The 19570-nt window shown below is 48.3% G+C and overlaps 1 protein-coding gene across 3 annotated transcripts in view; it reads left to right on the top strand.

Moving 5' to 3' along the window:
* Positions 1–19570, top strand: part of LOC119953188 (A-kinase anchor protein 2-like) — a 139159-nt gene that overhangs the window by 33946 nt on the left and 85643 nt on the right. The window lies entirely within an intron of this gene.

Genomic DNA, 19570 nt, shown 5'->3' with positions numbered 1-19570 from the left:
CAGGCCTTCATGGGAGGATTATTTCCTGATCAATTTTCCGACCACATATCCACTCCATTACTAAGACTGCCTATTTCCACCTCTCCAGCATTACTCAACTCTATTGTTCCCTCACCTCATCTGTTGCTGAGCCCCTATTAATGCTTTTGTTACCTCTCGGCTTGGCTATTTTGACAGACACTTGGCTAGGCTCCCAGGTATTATCGCCTCCATAAATTTGAAAACATCCAAAGCTGTGTCCTAACTCACACCGAGTCCCGTTTCCCTATCACTGACACTGGCTCCAAGATGACCAAGTTTCATTTTAAAATTCTCACCCCTGGGGCGGGATTCTCCCCTACCCGGCGGGGAGGGGGGTCCCGGCGTAGCGGAGTAGCGCCAACCACTCCGGGGTCGGGCCTCCCCAAAGGTGCGGAATTCTCCGCACCTTTGGGGGCCAAGCCCTCACATTGAGGGGCTAGGCCCGCGCTGGAGCGGTTGGCACCACGCCGACTGGCACCAAAACCGGCACCAGCGGCCTTGGACGCCCGCCGCCCGGGCTGGCCGAAAGGCCTTCGCCGGTTCGCGCATGCACCACCGGCGCATGCGCGCTGGGGGATTCTCTTCCGCGTCCGCCATGGTGGAGGCCGTGGTGGCGGCGGAAGGGAAAGAGTGCCCCCACGGCACTGGCCCGCCCACCGATCGGTGGGCCCCGATCGCGGGCCTGGCCACCGTGGGGGCACCCCCTGGGGGCCGATTGCCCCGCGCCCCCCCCCCCCAGGACCCCAGGGGCCCGCTCGCGCCGCCGATCCCGCCGCCAGCAGAGGTGGTTCAAACCTCGGCGGTGGGAGAGGCCTCCCAGCGGCGGGACTTCGGCCCATCGCGGGCCGGAGAATCGCCGCAGGGGGCTCGCCGCTCGGTGCGGCACGTTTCCCGCCCCCGGGAAATTCCCGGGTGGCGGAGATTTTCTGCCACGGCGGGGGTGGGATTTGTGGCGGCCCCAGGCGATTCTCCGACCCTGCTGGGGGTCGGAGAATTTCGCCCCTGTTTTCTAATCCTTTCCTGGTCACTCCCCCTTCCTCTCAAATTTCCGCCAGCTTCGTAATTCACCGAATAATAATAATCTTTATTAGTGTCACAAGTAGGCTTAGATTAACACTGCAGTGAAGTTACTGTGAAAATCCCCTAGTCGCCAGACTCCGCCGCCTGTTCGAGTACACAGAGGGAGAATTCAGAATGTCCTATTCACCTAACAGCACGTCTTTCGGGACTTGCAGAAGGAAACCGGAGCACCCGGAGGAAACCCATGCAGACACGGGGAGAACGTGCAGACTCCGCACAGACAATGACCCAAGCCGGGAATCGAACCTGGGACCCTGGCACTGTGAAGCAACTGTGCTAACCACTCCGCCACCCAACTATCCGCGTTTCTCTAATCCTGGCATATCCCAATTATTACCACTCCACCATTGGTGGCCGTGCCTTCGGTCCTAAGTTCTGGAAAATTCTCTGCATCTCCAGCTCTTTTCGCCTTTAAACACTCTTTAAAATTGATCTCTTTGACCAAGTTATTGGTTGTCTGACCTGATGTCACAAGGTAGCACAGTGGTTAGCACAGTTGCTTCACAGCTCCAGGGGTCCCAGGTTCGATTCTCGGCTTGGGTCACTGTGTGGTCGGAGTCTGCACGTTCTCCCCGTGTCTGGGTGGGTTTCCTCCGGTGCTCCGGTTTCCTCCCACAAGTCCTGAAAGATGTGCTGCAAGGTGAATTGGACATTCTGAATTCTCCCTCCGTGTACCCAAACAGGCGCCGGAATGGGACGACCAGGGGCTCTTCACAGTAACTTCATTGCGATGTTAATGTAAGCCTGCTTGTAACAATAAATATTATTATTATTGTTAACTTGTGGGGAGTGGAGAATTCAAAATGGAGGACAGAGTTCGCGATGTGAAGTTGTTAAACTCAATATTGAGTACAGCCATATGGGTATGAGAGTAAGGTGCTGAGTTAAAATGACAAGGTACAGGAAGATTTGGGTCATGCTTGTGAACTGAGCGAAGGTGTTCAGCAAAGCGGTCACCCAGTTTGCATTTAATCTCTTTGGAGGAGACCACACTGGGAACAACCAATACAATAAACTAAATTGAAGACGGTGCAACTGAAATGCAGCTTCACCTGAAGGGAGTGTTTGGTGCTTCAGATAGTGAGGAGGTAAAGGGGTAGGTGTTGCATTCTGGGATTGGAAGGGATGGTGCTGTGGGAAGAGGATGGGGAGATGGGGGCGCTGTGAAGCAACAGTGCTAACCACTGTGCTACCGTGCTGCCCTAGTGCCAGTCTGCATCCTTTAATTGTGTTTTTGCTTTCAGACTAGGCTCAGCTTTATTCTGCTATTTTGCTGTCATACAGTGCTGACTTTTATTCTGCTATTCACACATATTCTGGACCCATCCTTTGTGTCTGTAATACTATCATCACCGCTCCCTTTGCTTTTAGTTTCATTACACATTTGTAATTTAATCTCCCCCACCCTGTACCCTATCCCCGACCTTCTCTTTTGCTCCATCTGACCAACCCATCACATTTCCTTCTCTCTCCAGTTCTGAAGAAAAGTCATATTGGGTTTGAAATGTTAACTCTGCTTCTCGTTCCACAGATGCAGCCAGATCTGCTGAGTGCTTCCTGCACTTTCTGTTTCTATTTCAGATCTCCAGCATCTGCAACATTTTATTTTTATATTTGTAAAAGACTGATTGCGATTGACAAACCTAATTACATTTTCTGATGAAGTAACAGAGAAGGTTGATGAAGGGAAGGTGGTGGGTGTTGTCTAAATGCATAAAAGGCTGGTTAACAAAACTGAGCCTTGTGGAATGGGATGGTCAGCATCCAATTGGACCAAAAATTGGCTTTTGGCCAGAAAGTGGAGTGTTTCAGACTGGAGGATGGTGCTCCCCGAGGGTCAGTGCTAGGGCCACTGCTTTTATGGTAATGTATACATGGCTTTGATATTGGGATACTGAGCAACATTTCAAGATTTGCTGATGATATCAAATTTGAAGGAATAGGAAACAGGGAAGATGCTTTGAGCCAACTGGATCAGGCTCCAGATAGGCTAGCAGGAGGGACAGCCAGGTGGCAGAGACGTGGGAGTCAAAATGGATAGGAAGAGGTATTGGCCATAATTTCCGAGCTCCAGGAAAGTGTTACTGTGGACTGGCCCAAAGATGCACTGGGAAACTTTGCCCCCGTCCGGAGATTCCAAGGTAAGGAGTGCGCAATAGCCCAGGAAGTTCAAACTTCCTTTGGGCAATTGACCTGCATTGGGAACAATCTGAAAATGTGATTAAATCACAAACTTTGGATGATTCCAACTGTGTTACATCAATACTGTAGTTACCCTGAAAAAAACCACTTCTAGCTTCTGCGTAAATATTGTACTGACCCATACTGATCTCCCCACAGGACTCAACGCATAACTCCAAACTCCCAGGGGGCCCCATCCTGACTACTGCCACCACTCCATGGGACTCCTCCCTCTATGGGAAAACCCTCCTCGCAATGGGATCCTGCTTCCATTGGACACCTCCTAACCCCCTCATGGGATTTCCCCCAACCACCAGCTACCTTCACTAGGCTTGTTCAGACATGACACAACCCCCACCCTCCAAAGGCTCAACTAGACCTCTACTCCTAAGGCCCCAACCCGACCTGACTTGATGCCCCCCCATTGCCCCAAGGCTGAAGCAAATCTACCCAACCCCCCTCCAAGACCTAACCGCGCCCCAGCATCCTTCAAGCTTTACTTGACTTGACCCATCCCCCAAGGCACGAATCCCCCTCACTCCTGAATACTCAACCCAACATGACCCTGCACCCAATGCCCAACCTGAACCCCCTCCTCCATAATCCTACCCACTTACCTTATCAGCATACTTTGTCAAAGATCTTTAAAGCTGACTGGACCCTTCAACCTAACTGGTTTATGGCAGCTAGTGCATAAAAAAGGAGGTGGGTTACTTATTTTCGACTGTACAGCCCTTGATGGTAGGCCGCGGGACACACTGCACAGCCCAGATCTTGCCTGGCTTAAGTTAGAGGGTCGGGTGAGATTCAACACACTGCTCCCCAAACCCACTACAACACACTGCTCCCCAAACCCAACATACAACACACTGCTCCCCAAACCCAACATACACTGCTCCCCAAACCCTCTACAACACACTGCTCCCCAAACCCACTACAACACACTGCTCCCCAAACCCAACATACAACACACTGCTCCCCAAACCCAACATACACTGCTCCCCAAACCCTCTACAACACACTGCTCCCCAAACCCTCTACAACACACTGCTCCCCAAACCCTCTACAACACACTGCTCCCCAAACCCACTACAACACACTGCTCCCCAAACCCAACATACACTGTTCCCCAAACCCTCTACAACACACTGCTCCCCAAACCCTCTACAACACACTGCTCCCCAAACCCACTACAACACACTGCTCCCCAAACCCAACATACAACACACTGCTCCCCAAACCCAACATACACTGCTCCCCAAACCCTCTACAACACACTGCTCCCCAAACCCTCTACAACACACTGCTCCCCAAACCCAACATACAACACACTGCTCCCCAAACCCAACATACAACACACTGCTCCCCAAACCCAACATACACTGCTCCCCAAACCCACTACAACACACTGCTCCCCAAACCCAACATACACTGTTCCCCAAACCCTCTACAACACACTGCTCCCCAAACCCAACATACACTGCTCCCCAAACCCTCTACAACACACTGCTCCCCAAACCCTCTCCAACACACTGCTCCCCAAACCCACTACAACACACTGCTCCCCAAACCCAACATACACTGCTCCCCAAACCCTCTACAACACACTGCTCCCCAAACCCACTACAACACACTGCTCCCCAAACCCAACATACAACACACTGCTCCCCAAACCCAACATACACTGCTCCCCAAACCCTCTACAACACACTGCTCCCCAAACCCAACATACAACACACTGCTCCCCAAACCCAACATACACTGCTCCCCAAACCCAACATACAACACACTGCTCCCCAAACCCAACATACACTGCTCCCCAAACCCAACATACAACACACTGCTCCCCAAACCCAACATACAACACACTGCTCCCCAAACCCAACATACAACACACTGCTCCCCAAACCCAACATACACTGCTCCCCAAACCCAACATACAACACACTGCTCCCCAAACCCAACATACAACACACTGCTCCCCAAACCCAACATACACTGCTCCCCAAACCCAACATACAACACACTGATATGATAATAACAAGATAATTTGTTTCAGTCGTGAAGGTAGAAGGATAAATATTGAGCAGAGTGTGGATTAACACCTCCTCGCTCATCTTTGAAGTGTCAGGCAATATTTTCCTCCTCTCGTCGTCTCAGGTTATTATTAGATCGGCAGGACACCATCTTCACCAGCCTTGTCAGAAGCCCTCTGTGTGGACCGCGCTGCAAAGTCATGATATGCTTTGAAACTGATCTATCAGTTGATAGGTCAGCTGATCAGTTGTTCAGAGATACAACTAGTTTTCCAGTAGTTTGGCACCATGACGACCCAGTTGGCAGCTACCAAACAAAAGAACAGACTGAAACTTGCACAACTCAGGAACATGTAAAGCTGAGGTATGAGTGAGTTCTTCCAATGATACTGTTACCCTATGGTCCAGGATGCAGAATTACAGCTCGGGTTTCACTGTGTTACACCCAACAGTATCAAGCGTTCTACTACTGTTAGGTGAGGCCCATACGTGTCTCTGACTCAATCTATTGGAATGAAGATAGGAATGAAGTCAAACTCTTTCCTGATTACCAGATCACAATGATACAGCCACATTCCTGGCATCCTGCGGAATCTGTATGGACTTCTGGAGTGTCCAACTTTCATTTCCATTAGGTCATACAGCAAATGGGGAGGCGGAGGCATAGTTGTATTGTTGCTGGACTAATAATCCAGAGACCCAGAGTAATGTTCTGTGGACCCGGGTTCGAATCCCATAATGGTGAAATTTGAATTCAATAAAAATCTTGAATTAAAATTCTAATGATGACCATAAAACCATTGTTGATTGTTGTAAAAACCCATCTGGTTAACTAATGACCTTCTGGGGAGGACATCTGCTGACCTTACCTGGTCTTGCCCACATGTGCGGCATGGCGGCACAGTGGTTAGCACTGCTGCCTCACAGTTTCTAGCTGTTTGGCACCATGACGACCCAGTTGGCAGCTACCAAACAAAAGAATGGACTGAAACTTGCACAACTCAGGGACATACAGTATAAGGCTCAATTCTGGCCTTGGGTTACTGGAGGTGTGGAGTTTGCAAGTTCTCCCCGTGTCTGCGTGGGTTTCCTCCGGGTGCTCAGGTGTCCTCCCACAATCCAAAGATGTGCAGGTTAGGTGCACTGGCCACGCTAAATTGCCCCTTAGTGTCTAAAAATGTGAAGATTAGGTGGGGTTACGCGGGTAAGGTGGGGAAAGGAGCCTAGATAGTGTTTTTTCAGAGGGTTGCTGCAGACATGATGGGCCAAATGGCCTCCTTCTGCACTGTAGGAATTCTATGGTCCCATAATTCTATGTGACTCCAGATCCACAGCAATGTGATTGATATTTAAAATGCCCCTAGAGATGGCCTAACAGGCCATTCAGTTCAAGGGCAATTAGAGATGGGCAGCACAGTGGCGCAGTGGGTAGCACTACCGTCTCACGGCGCCGAGGTCCCAGGTTCGAACCCTGCTCTGGGTCACTGTCCGTGTGGAGTTTGTACACTCTCCCCGTGTTTGCGTGAGTTTCGCCCCCACAACCCAAAAATGTGCACGGTAGGTGGATTGAACGCGCTAAATTTACCCTTAATTGGAAAAAATGAATTGGGTACTCTAAATTTAAAAAAAATTAGATGGGCAGCAAATGCTGGCACAGCCACTGCGCCTGGATCCCATAAACAAATTATTTTCAGAAATTCTCAAAGGCCATCCTGCACAATGTATCCACCAATCCCTCAACTGCTGATCCTATCGAACCTTGAAATTAAATGAAAATCGCTTATTGTCACGAGTAGGCTTCAATGAAGTGACTGTGAAAAGCCCCTAGTCGCCACATTCCTGCGCCTGTTTGGAGAGGCTGGTACGGGAATTGAACCTGCACTGCTGGCTGCCTTGGTTTGCTTTAAAAGCCAGCTATTTAGGCCACTTTGCTAAACCACCCCACTGTGTGTTCACTGGGAGGGTACCTTGCTAGACAGGATTGCCAAGACCTTCTCCGGTGACCACTGTTCATGGGGAGGTAATTAGCACTTTACTGCTAATTAATTACTTTTTTTTAAAGTGCAAGAACACTTTATTGTAGGAAATGTGGCAGACAATTTGCAAACAGCAGGATCCCACACACAGTGGTGGTGACAATGACCAGATACTTTTAAAGAGATGTTAATGAGGGATAAATATTGGCCAGAACACTAAAGAACATTCCCCTGCTCTTCTTCAAAGTAATGCCATGTTTTGATGTTGTTGAGAGAGTAGACACAGCCTGGGTTTAATGTCTCAGCCAAACAGTAGCATCTCTGACAGTATAGCACTCCCCAAGTACTACACTGGAGTATCAGTCCAGATCATTGTGTTCAGGTCCTGGAGTGGGGTTTCAATCTACAACCTGTAATGATATCCATCGACAATTGTACATGTAAATATGTTTGACCTCGCCTACTAAGTGCAGGCAAGTTGTACCATGTGACACTGCAACTTCGGGAAGTCTGTAGAAGAAGTCATGGTGGGTTAGTTGTGTTTTGTGATTGTCCCAGTTGTTAGTATTAGTTTCCAACCCATGTTTTGTTATACAATAATAAACGCGACTAGTCCAGAACTAGATGTTCTTTGGTGCACTGACTCAATCATTGCCCATGGACTAAAACGTAACATGGTACGAGAAGCGGAAGATCTGAGGTGTGAACATTTGAAAGACACTGGGCGGGATTCTCCAGCTCGCCAGACCGGATTTCCCACTGGGGGCAGCCACACGCCGTCGGGAAACCCCTGTGTGTGGGTGTGCAGAATCCCGACAGCGGAGGATCCAGCCCGCCGTCTTCAAATTTGGAAATGGTGCTACGAAAAACAAACGGGGAACATCAAAAGCGGTAACAGAAGAAGATAGAACATACATACAGTGCAGAAGGAGGCCATTCGGCCCATCGAGTCTGCACCGACCCACTTAAGCCCTCACTTCCACCCTATCCCCGTAACCCAATAACCCGTCTAAACTTTGCCCTTTGGTCACTAAGGGCAATTTATCATGGCCAATACACCTAACCTGCACGTCTTTGGATTGTGGGAGGAAACCGGAGCACCCAGAGGAAACCCACGCAAACACGGGGAGAACGCGCAGACTCCACACAGACAGTAACCCAGCAGGGAATCGAACCTGGGATCCTGGCGCTGTGAAGCCACAGTGCTAATCACTTGTGCTACTGTGCTGCCCTAATCACTTGTGCTACAGTGCTGCGGATAAGTTTGAAAACGCCTCAGTTTCTTCAAGTAACTGGTAATGTAGATGGCAACTGGTGTGCGTTTAAGCAACAGTTCACGTTGTATGTGGCAGCTTTAGGATTAAAAGCGCAGCCTGATGAATGAAAAGTAGTTTTATTGCTAACTGTAACAGGCCCCCAGGCGATAAAGATTTACAACACATATGTTTTTGAACAGGAGGAAGATAGTCGATGCCATCATGAAGAAGTTCGATGAGCATTGTATTCCAAAAATTAATGAAACTTTTGACGGTAATTATTTAGAAGGCGCACACAGAAGACGGGTGTGTCCTTTGATAGCTTTCTTACTGACCTCAAGTTGAAAGCACAAACTTGTAACTTTGCAACGTTAAAACCCTCGATGATTCGAGATCAGATTGTTTTCGGAATTAATAATGGTAAGGTGCGTGAACGTCTCTTACGGGAAAATTAGTTTCAGTTAGAAGACGCAATTAAAATTTGCCAAGCGAGTGAATTAGTTGTGAGCATCTCAACACATTGAGTTTCGGCGCGAAAATCGGGAGTGATGCCAATGCCACTGATGTTGTGTTGCACTGGAAAGTAAATTGTGATCTCAGCAGCGGTGGTGGCCATTTTAAACATTTGCCAGAAGCAGCCATTACGTGTAAAAGATGTGGAAATAGGCAGCTAGCGCGGCAATGTCCAACATATAGAAAAATTTGCACAAGGTGCAAAGACAAAAAACATTTTGCCAAACATTATTTCACAAACAAGAAAGCTAATCTAGAAGTCCATCAATACTATTGATGTTATTAACTTAGAGGGCACATTTTCCATTGATTTAGTCTCGAATGAACACAGGGCTAGTGAAGCCAAACTTAGTAAAATGTTGTCTATAGAAACAAAAAGTTATAACAATGATATTTCAACAGTACCAAAAGATAACTGGACAGTTTCATTGTTGATAAATAAATCACTCATCAATGTTAAATTAGACACAGGAGCAAGAGCAAATCTCATCAGTGATATTGAAGCAATGAAAATAAAACCAAGAATATTAAACAAGTCAGCCTTCGCGAAGGACTATAATGGTCAAAAATTGACACATTAGGTTTGTGTGAATTTGAAGTCCAAGTAAAAGATAAGAGTTTGAACTTCTTCCCTGTGTCTCCGTGGGTTTCCTCCGGGTGCTCCTGTTTCCTCCCACAGTTCAAAGATGTGCAGGTTAGATTATCGAGGGAGTGGGCATGTGTAGAGTGCTCATTAGAAGGGTCACTGTAGACTCAATGGGCCTAATGGCATCCTTCTGTACTGTAGGGATTCTAAAATGATGGAAATCTAAAATAAAACAGTAAATGCTCGAAATTCTCAGCAGGTCTGGCAGCATCTGTGGGGTGAGGAACAGAGAGTTAAAGTTTCAGGTTAAGGCCTGATCTGTGGAGGTTGCATCCAAGTTCATTGAAGTTTACAATGGGTGGTTCATGCAGGTTGACTAGCCATATATTGACTGAATGAATATCTCAGCTGTTATAAATGGATTAATCCGGTTGAGAGAAGCGGTTCCTGGAGATAACCTTTCACCTGCTGGTAATGAAGGCGTGTTAGAGAATGAAATCCACACAAGCTATGAACGGAAATGTATAAATTGTATAGTTTGTAATTGTTTGTCCCTGCTGTGTTTACACAGGAGAATTAACACAGTGCTTTTTACTTTTGTAACTAATCCCTTTGCACTGCATTAAGCAACATTGATCTCTTTCTGTGAGCTGTCACCTGGTTTCACCGAGTGCTGATTCCCCCTCAGTGGGTCACCTGGATACTGCAATGTAACTGCATCAACTGTACAATTCAAGCCGGAATTCACTGTTTCTATTGAATTCTGAAATAACCTTACCATGGGGCAGCACGGTAGCACAGCTGCCTCACAGCTCCAGGGTCCCCGGTTCGATTCCAGGCTTGGGTCACTGTCTGTGCGGAGTCTGCACGTTCTCCCCGTGTCTGCGTGGGTTTGCTCCGGATGCTCCAGTTTCCTCCCACAGTCCAAAGATGTGCAGGCTAGGTGGATTGGCCACGCTAAAATTGCCCTTAGTGTCTAAAAATAGGTTGGGTGGTTTACTGGGTTACAGGGATAGGGTGAAGGTGTGAGCATGGGTAGGGTACTCTTTCAAGGGCCGGTGCAGACGTGATGGGTTGAATGGCCTCATTCTGCACTGTAAATTTTATGATTCTGTAAGACTCACGAGGACAACCCAACTGATCTCCCATTGGACTTGTGGAGTACTAGCTTCCCTGCTAATGGGTTGTGGCCCATCAGCTGGGGCTTAGAGAAACAACCATTTAAAGCCGGCCCAGTTTAGGACCAGCATGAGAAGTTGCATTTATAAGTCATGTCATCGACACTGGCACAGGGTCAGAACACACAAATGTTCTAAATGTTGGGGTCCTGACATCAAATTGAAAATCCAGGCCTTGTTTTCACCATAGAAGACTCAAAGTTCCAGAAATAATGGGGAACCATATTGAGGAACTTCAAGAGTTCAGTGTAAATAAAAAAATAGCCCTGGAGGAAATCATGGGACTAGATTGCAACAAATCCCCTGCGCCTGATGACCTACATCCTAGGGTCGAAAGAAAGTTGTTGCAGAGTTATCAAGAATTTAAGGCCGGAAAACTTAACTCCCGCTATTTGAGAAAGAAGGAAGAAAGGACTCAATCGGCCTGTTAATTTAACATCAATAGTAGGCAAATGTTCAGATCAATTATTAAGAACATGGTAACATTTGGAAATCATAATATGATTAAACTGAGTCAACATGCACTTATGAAAGGGAAATTGTGTTGAATAAACTGTTGGAGTTTTTTGATGTTGTGAGTAGTAGGATGGACAAGGGGGAACCAGTGGATGTAGCGCGTTTGGATTTTTAAAAAAGCATTTGATAAAGTGCCACACAAGAGATTATTACACACAATTAAGACTCATGGTATTGGTTAATGATTTTAAGAATGATGAGCGATCGGCACTTTCCATGCTGAAAGTCGGTGCCTAACTTACAACCTCTTGAGCTTCCACTGCGTTAATTGGCAATGGGCAGGACTTTTGCCTGCCCTTGGAAGGAATGATGTGGAGATGCCAGCGTTGGACTGGGGCGGGCACAGTAAGAAGTCTTACTGCACCAGGTTAAAGTCCAACAGGTTTGTTACGAATCACTAGCTTTTGGAGCGCAGCTCCTTCCTCAGGTGAATTCACTTGATGAAGAAGCTGCGTTCCAAAAGCTAGTGATTCGTAACAAACCTGTTGGACTTGAACCGGTGTTGTAAGACTTCTGACCTTGGAAGGAGGTTCCACCTGTGAGATTGGCCGACTGCTCTTCAACCCGGCCAGGCACAGCACTGCAGTGTCCAGAAGCGGTACTGCAGCATTCTGCCTGGGACTAAGCCCCAGGACCTTTGAAACATTAAGTCCTGGGCCTCAGGGGTGGGAGGCTAGGGGCTGCCTAGGGGATCGTGGCGCTGGGGGATAGGCTAATGGGGAGAGGGGTCCCGGACCTCCAAAGTCCCAGGGAAGGAGGGTAACGGACGCCCGAAGTAGGTGATCATGGCATCGGGGGGGGGGGGGGGGGGGGGGGGAGGTCAGTGGGGGAGGGGTTCCCAGAGCTCCAAAGTCCCAGGGGAGGAGAGGGTGCCCCAGCCTGGAGGGGGCAAGGGGGAATTCAGAGTGATCCCCCCCTTCTCTCCCAGCATGGGAAAAAGTGCAAATGCCACTTTCCCACCCGTTTCCACCAGCCTAAAAATTAAGCCTGTGCACGAAAAGGCCATTAAATTCCACTTACAGGCCTTAATAGGTGAAAGGGTGGGTTCCCGTTTCCCACCAGAGGCCATCCCGCTGGACTGTGTCTGGATCGGACAGATTCCCGGGGTGGGGGGGAATCCCGTCCATTCTCCTTCCTCCCCACATACTCCTACCTCAAAGCCCACCCTGAGGGGAGCATAAAATTCTGCCCAGAGAGTAGACAGGACATTATCAGGTTGAAGTTTTGGAAGTAAGGGGGAACTGCAAGGTTCTGTACTTCAACCTCAGCTATTTCAAATCTATATTAATGACTTATACAAATGTGCAGGTTGTAATGTGTCCAAGTTGTCTGATGACATAAAGTTAGGTGGGACAGTAATTGGTGAGGAGAACACAAATATATATACATGGATAGGTTGTGTAAGTGGAGGAGAACATGCCAGATGGAATGTGATGATGGGTGAAGTTATCCATTACGCAGGAGTGGTGAGAGACTGGGAAATGTTTGCTCTCCTTGTACATGAATCACATTGCATCACATTAAGGTGCAGCAAGCAATTCGGGAAACAAATATTGTGATAGGTTTTGTTTTTAACAAAGCGATTGGAGTAGAAGAGGAAAGATATCTTATTCCAGTTATCCAGGGTAATGGTGAGGCCACACATGGGGTATTGTGTACAGTTTTGGTCTTCTTACCCAAGGATGGACATACTTACCCTAGAATGGTTCGTCAACAGGTTCCTGCAGAAGGGGATTAGCTTATGAGGAAAAACTGAATACACAGGGGGCGCGATTATCCGTGAAACTGGCCGTGTTTCACGGTAGCCTCCGCGCCCCCTCCCGGGACCCAATTCTCCCCCCCGGGCGGGGCTAGCAGAGGGGCCCCGTGAAGCACGGCATCGCGGGCTTAGCGACCGTCGCTAAGTCCGCGCGCCAAGCGTCACGCCGGCTGACGCGCACAATGACGTCAGCCGTGCATGCGCGGATTGGACGGCTCCAACCCGCACATGCACGGGGCCGTCATCTCCCTCGGCCGCCCCGCGGACTGATCCTGCGGGACGGCGGAGGGAGAAAGAGTGCGGACGCACTGCCCGCGATCGGTGGGCACCAATCGTGGGCCCATGCCCCCCTTGGCACGGACGTGGTACTGCCGTGCCAATCGGGGCCCTGGATGCCCAGAACGGGCATGTTGCGGCCGTTTTTACTACGGCAGCAAGCAGGTGTGTTTGCTGCCGTAAAAACGGCCGTAAAGGCCTGGGAACTCGGCCCATCGGCCTGGGGAGAATCGCTGTTCGCCGTGAAAAACGCCGAGCAGCGATTCGTGTCGTGGGGCGGCCGTGGGGGGGGGCGGGGGGGGGGGAGAATAGCGGGAGGGCGTGAAAAATATCGGGGACGCCCTCCCGCTATTCTCCGACCCGTCGTGGGCAGCGGAGAATTCGCCCAGGGACTATAATCCTGAGAGTTTTGAATCTTGAGAGATGATTTAATTAAAACATATAAGATTGTTAAGGGGCTTGACAGCGTAAATGCTGGGAAAATATTTCCCCTGGTGAGAAATCTAGAACATGGGGTCAGAGTCTCAGAAGAAGGGTTTGGCCATTTAGTGTCCATGTTGGAATTGTGTGGCGATTGAGTATGTGCTTTAGGTTAATAATCAAGAGCATCTATCCTCAATTGGCTTCATTAGCAATGCTGGTGCCACCCGGACACCTTGGCACTGACAGCCTGTCTCCCTGGCAGAACCACCTGGGCACCTGGCACTGCCACCCAGGTGCCAGCCTGGCACTGCCAGGGTGCTCAGGTGGCACTGGCAGGCTGACAGAGCCAAGGTGGCATTTTGTTCGTAACAGGGATTGGGCCGGGGGTGCCTTGCTCACTCGGCTAAATCGGTTAAAATGGTTTAGCTCACTCAGCTAAACCGCTGGCTTTTAAAGCAGACCAAGCAGGCCAGCAGCACGGTTCGATTCCCGTACCAGCCTCCCCGGACTGGTGCCAGAATGTGGCGACTAGGGGCTTTTCCCAGTAACTTCATTGAAGCCTACTCGTGACAATAAGCGATTTTCATTTCATTTTCAGTTGTGCATCCCTGATTTACTTTGCTGCACCATTAGTGGTTTGTCTTCAGATGCCAAGGCTCGTAGCTCTAGAATCCTCCTCCTGAACTTCTCTGTGTCACTTTCCTCCTTGAAGGTGGTTTCGACATTACAAGAGTTCATAAGGTTTTCATTGGCAATAAAGTGCTTGGAAATGTCTGGTGGGCCTGAAGCGTGCTGTGTACAAGTTCTTCTTTGCTTCTCACTTTCATAAAATCTGTCTCTTTGACGAATCCTTTGGTCACCTATCCGAACCTCTTGATGTATAGGGTAACACTCCTGCATCTCGCTCCTTGGACTGTTTCACGATGAAAAAGCAGCAAAATAAATGCACATTGTTGTTGATGGCGTTAATGTGCTGATAGGGTGAGATGAATAAAATGAAATGATCATTGTGATGCATCAACGTCAGCATAGGCAAGTGGGGCTGAGATAATCATAGAATCACTACAGGGTAGAAGGAGGCCATTCAGTCGATTGACTCTGTACCACTCCTCTGAAATAGCACCCCACCTAGGCCCACTCTTATCTCCATAACCCCGTAACCCCACATAATCTTTGGATACTAAGGGGCAATTTAGCATGGCGGTCCACCAAAATTGCACGTCTTTGGACTGTGGGACGAAAACGGAGCACCCGTCGGAGGAAATCCACGCAGACATGGGGAGGACATGCAAACTCTACACAGACAGTGACCCTGACGCTGTGAGGCAATAGTGCTAAGCACTGTGCCATTGTGTCGCCAAAGGCCTGTGTCTCCTCTGTAGATTCTATGTCACTCTATGTAACTGTTTGAAATCTGTAGAAATACCAATCAGAAATATCAATCAGTGTCAGAAGCTGATTGGAAATTGGGCCTAATGCCTTATTTTAATGAAGAAGGGGACGGGCAGCAGCAAAGGCAGCGCCGCTCACTCGTGCTGGGGTTACCTTCTGCAAGGTGGACAATCGAGGATGAACTGGGGTGTCAGCGCCTCACTGTGGAGCAAGGAAAGGAGGGGAGCTCACTTCAACCTCCTGGTTTTGTTTTGGTTGCAGTGAAACTGAAAGGAATATGGAAGCTTGCACAGGACCTGCTGCACCTTGTTTTGCGCACATTTTGCACAAGGTTCTGAACCAGCGATGGGATTTGCATGCTTACATTGATCTTGCAATGATTTCAGACCATTACAAAGCACACAGATCAGTGTGACGATGATTGCCAAGCTGCTAATTGGTGTCGAAACTTGTTTAGATTCATAGAATCACAGAATCCCTGCAGTGCAGAAGGAGGCCATTCAGCCCATCGAGTCTGCACCAACCCTCTGAAAGAGCAGCCTACCCAGGTTCACTCCCCCATCCAATTCCCTTAACCCCACCTAACCTGCACATCCCTGGACTGTGGGAAGAAGCCGGATCACCCGGAGGAATCCCACACGGACACTTAGAGAACGTGCTAACTCCACACAGTCACGGAATCAAACCCAGGTCGCTGGCGCTGTAAGGCACCAGTGCTAACCATTATGCCACTGTGGCTGGTTTTACCCCAAAACAAAACAAACTTCTACCTGAGCATGTGTCCAATCGCTTCTGCTGAATGTGGCCCATAACAATTGCCAGGACGTTTTTTTTTATAAATTTAGATTACCCAATTATTTTTTCCAATTAAGGGGCAATTTAGTGTGGCCAATCCACCTAATGTGCACATTTTTGGGTTGTGGGGGCGAAACCCACGCAGACACGGGGAGAATGTGCAAACTCCACATGGACAGTGACCCAGAGCCGGGATCGAACCTGGGACCTCAGCGCCGCGAGGCGGATGTGCTAACCACTAGGCCACCGTGCTGTCCGCAATTGCCAGGACGTTTGATCAAACACTCCATGCAAATTGACTTTGATATCCTGATGTGAACCTTTCATCTATTTAACATAAAATATGTCCTGTCTAGCTATAAGTGAGCTTAACTCACAACAAAGTTGCATTGACCAGGCCGGATTGTATTTCGTACTTTATGTACTTTGTAAAACAGCTTAAAACAATCACCAGAACTTTACTGTCTAACTGTCTCTATTGCAACGCAGGCGGTAGCTTGATCCCAAAAAACTATCTGTAATTTCAACTGGTACAGAAGTTCCGTCTATTGTAGAACAGTTTCATGTAAACCCCTCACCTCCAGTTAGTACCGAATGGCCTCTTCCTGTTCACTGTGAAACACTCCCTCTTGTGTAATCTGAACTGCATAACAAAAGCTGTTATGATCAGTGTTCAGTGACACTTGTGAGAGACGATGCAGGAAACCACTGCTGAATTGAGAGGAATTAGAAAACAATTGCTATAGTATTCAAAAGTTAACAATGGCCCAAGCCACACTCCTCCTTAATTCGTATCCTTGTATGCTTCCTCTAACTTCTCACTGGCTTGACCTTTCGGACTGGATTGGCTGAAGGTGGCCACACTACACAAGTGGAGGAAATGTGAATGCAAAGTTGAACAAAGTCTGTAAAAGGAAAACAAGGCATGGCTGTGAGAGGGTGAGACTACAGAGACTCCCTGTCTCACAGGGAGGACCACATTAACTCTCCCACACTGCACTTCCTAATGTTAAGTGGCAGTGTACAGGGTTGCAGCACTTCCAGCAATTCCGATCCTTGAAGCCCAGGTAACTGAGCTCCGGATGGTTCAATTTTCATATTGTCTTCGGAGGAAATGATCAGGTTTAGGCCTGTACTTATTCGAGTTCTAAAGAATGAGGGGTAGTCTGATTATAATATACAAGATTCTGAGGGAGCTCGGCAGCGTGGTTGCTGACAGGATGTTTCACTTTGTGGGGGAAATCGAGAACGAGGGGACACAGTATCAAAATAAGAAACCTGCCATTTAAGATGGAGATGAGGAGGCATTTCATCCCTCAAAGGGTCTGCGGAATTCCCTTCCACAGACAGCAGTGGAGGCTGGGCCATTAAATATATTCAAGGCCGAGTTAGACAGATTCTTAATCTACAAGGGAGTGAAGAGTCATGGCATTTAGGGCCAAGGTGAGCTCAGTCATGATCTTATTGAATGATAGCGCGGGCACGGGGGCCGTGGGCCTCCCTCCTGCACCTATTTCTTATGATTTGATTTTATGCGCTTCCAGCCCTTACTTACTGGTTAGTCCTCTTTCAATTTCATGGCGTAGGGGATGTGGAAGATATTTTTTACAGATAGTTTTTGTTACTTCAGAACACCATAACCTATTCATGATAATGGTACATTTGATAATTTATTACCTCCTGCCTCACAGGGGATTATGCCAACACCTTTGCTGCTGACAGAGAGGGACGTCTGCTTTTGTGTGTGATGCCCTTAAACATCTCTCTTCTGTCACAGGATCACAGAATTGTTACAGAGCAGAAGGAGGCCATTTATTCCACTGTGTCTGCAGTAGATCTCCAATGGAGCATCATGGCTTCAAGCCATTCCCCTGCCTTTCCCCCATATCCCTGCACACTGTTTCTATTCAAGTAGAATGAATTTTTCATTGCGTCACCGAGTCGGGTGCGACGAGGCCATTCGATGGCGCCCCACACTTGCTTCTTTTGCAAATCATTTTGAATCTGTGCCCTCTCTTTCTCCATCCTTTCACGAGCAGGAACAGTTTCTCCCTATCTACCCTGTCCAGCCCCCGCATGATTTTGATCACCTCTGTCGTATCTTGTGTGTTGAGAATGGCTGGCACAGGTTTACAATTCTGCTGGGGTTCCTGGCTGAGACGTGACCATTCCAGTTCCAGGGACTATCCAAGGTATATAGAGAAATACAGCACAGAACAGGCCCTTCGGCCCACGATGTTGCGCCGAACTTTTGTCCTAGGTTAATCATAGAATTTTGGACAATTTTTCATGGCCAATCCACCCAACCTGCACATCTTTGGACTGTGGGAGGAAACCGGAGTACCCGGAGGAAACCCACGAAGTCACGGGGAGGATGTGCAGACTCCACACAGACAGTGACCCAAGTCGAAATCGAACTTGGGACCCTGGAGCTGTGAAGCAATTGTGCTATCCACAATGCTACCGTGCTGCCCTTAAGAAGTTAACCTACACTCCCTTATTCTACCCTAATCCAAGTACCTATCCAATAGCCGCTTGAAGGTCCATAAATTTTCCGACTCAACTACTACCACAGGCAGTGCATTCCATGCCCCCACTACTCTCTGGGTAAAGAACCTACCTCTGACATCCCCTCTATATCTTCCACCATTTATCTTAAATTTATATCCCCTTGTAATGGTGTGTTCCACCCGGGGAAAAAGTCTCTGACTGTCTACTCTATCTATTCCCCTGATCATCTTATAAACCTCTATCAAGTCGCCCCTCATCCTTCTCCGTTCTAATGAGAAAAGGCCTAGCACCCTCAACCTTTCCTCGTATGACCTACTCTCCATTCCAGGCAACATCCTGGTAAATCTCCTTTGCACCTTTTCCAAAGCTTCCACATCCTTCCTAAAATGAGGTGACCAGAACTGCACACAGTACTCCAAATGTGGCCTGACCAAGGTTTTGTACAGCTGCATCATCACCTCACTGCTCTTAAATTCAATCCCTCTGCTAATGAACGCTAGCACACCATAGGCCTTCTTCACAGCTCTATCCACTTGAGTGGCAACTTTCAAAGAACTATGAACATAGACCCCAAGATCTCTCTGCTCCTCCACATTGCCAAGAACCCTACCATTAACCCTGTATTCCGCATTCAGATTTGTCCTTCCAAAATGGACAACCTCACACTTGTCAGGGTTAAACTCCATCTGCCACTTCTCAGCCCAGCTCTGCATTCTATCTATGTCTCTTTGAAGCCGACAACAGCCCTCCTCACTATCCACAACTCCACCAATCTTCGTATCATCTGCAAATTTACTGACCCACCCTTCAACTCCCTCATCCAAGTCGTTAATGAAAATCACAAACAGCAGAGGACCCAGAACTGATCCCTGCGGTACGCCACTGATAACTGGGCTCCAGGCTGAATATTTGCCATCCACCACAACTCTCTGTCTTCTATCGGTTAGCCAGTTTGTTATCCAACTGGCCAAATTTCCCACTATCCCATGCCTCCTTACTTTCTGCATAAGCCTACCATGGGGAACCTTATCAAATGCCTTACTAAAATCCATGTACACTACATCCACTGCT

This window comes from Scyliorhinus canicula, chromosome 18 (assembly GCF_902713615.1).
Source record: "Scyliorhinus canicula chromosome 18, sScyCan1.1, whole genome shotgun sequence".
In the NCBI taxonomy this organism is placed as follows: domain Eukaryota; kingdom Metazoa; phylum Chordata; class Chondrichthyes; order Carcharhiniformes; family Scyliorhinidae; genus Scyliorhinus; species Scyliorhinus canicula.
Note: the sequence above shows the minus strand (reverse complement) of the source record. Positions and strands in the feature narration are given on the sequence as shown.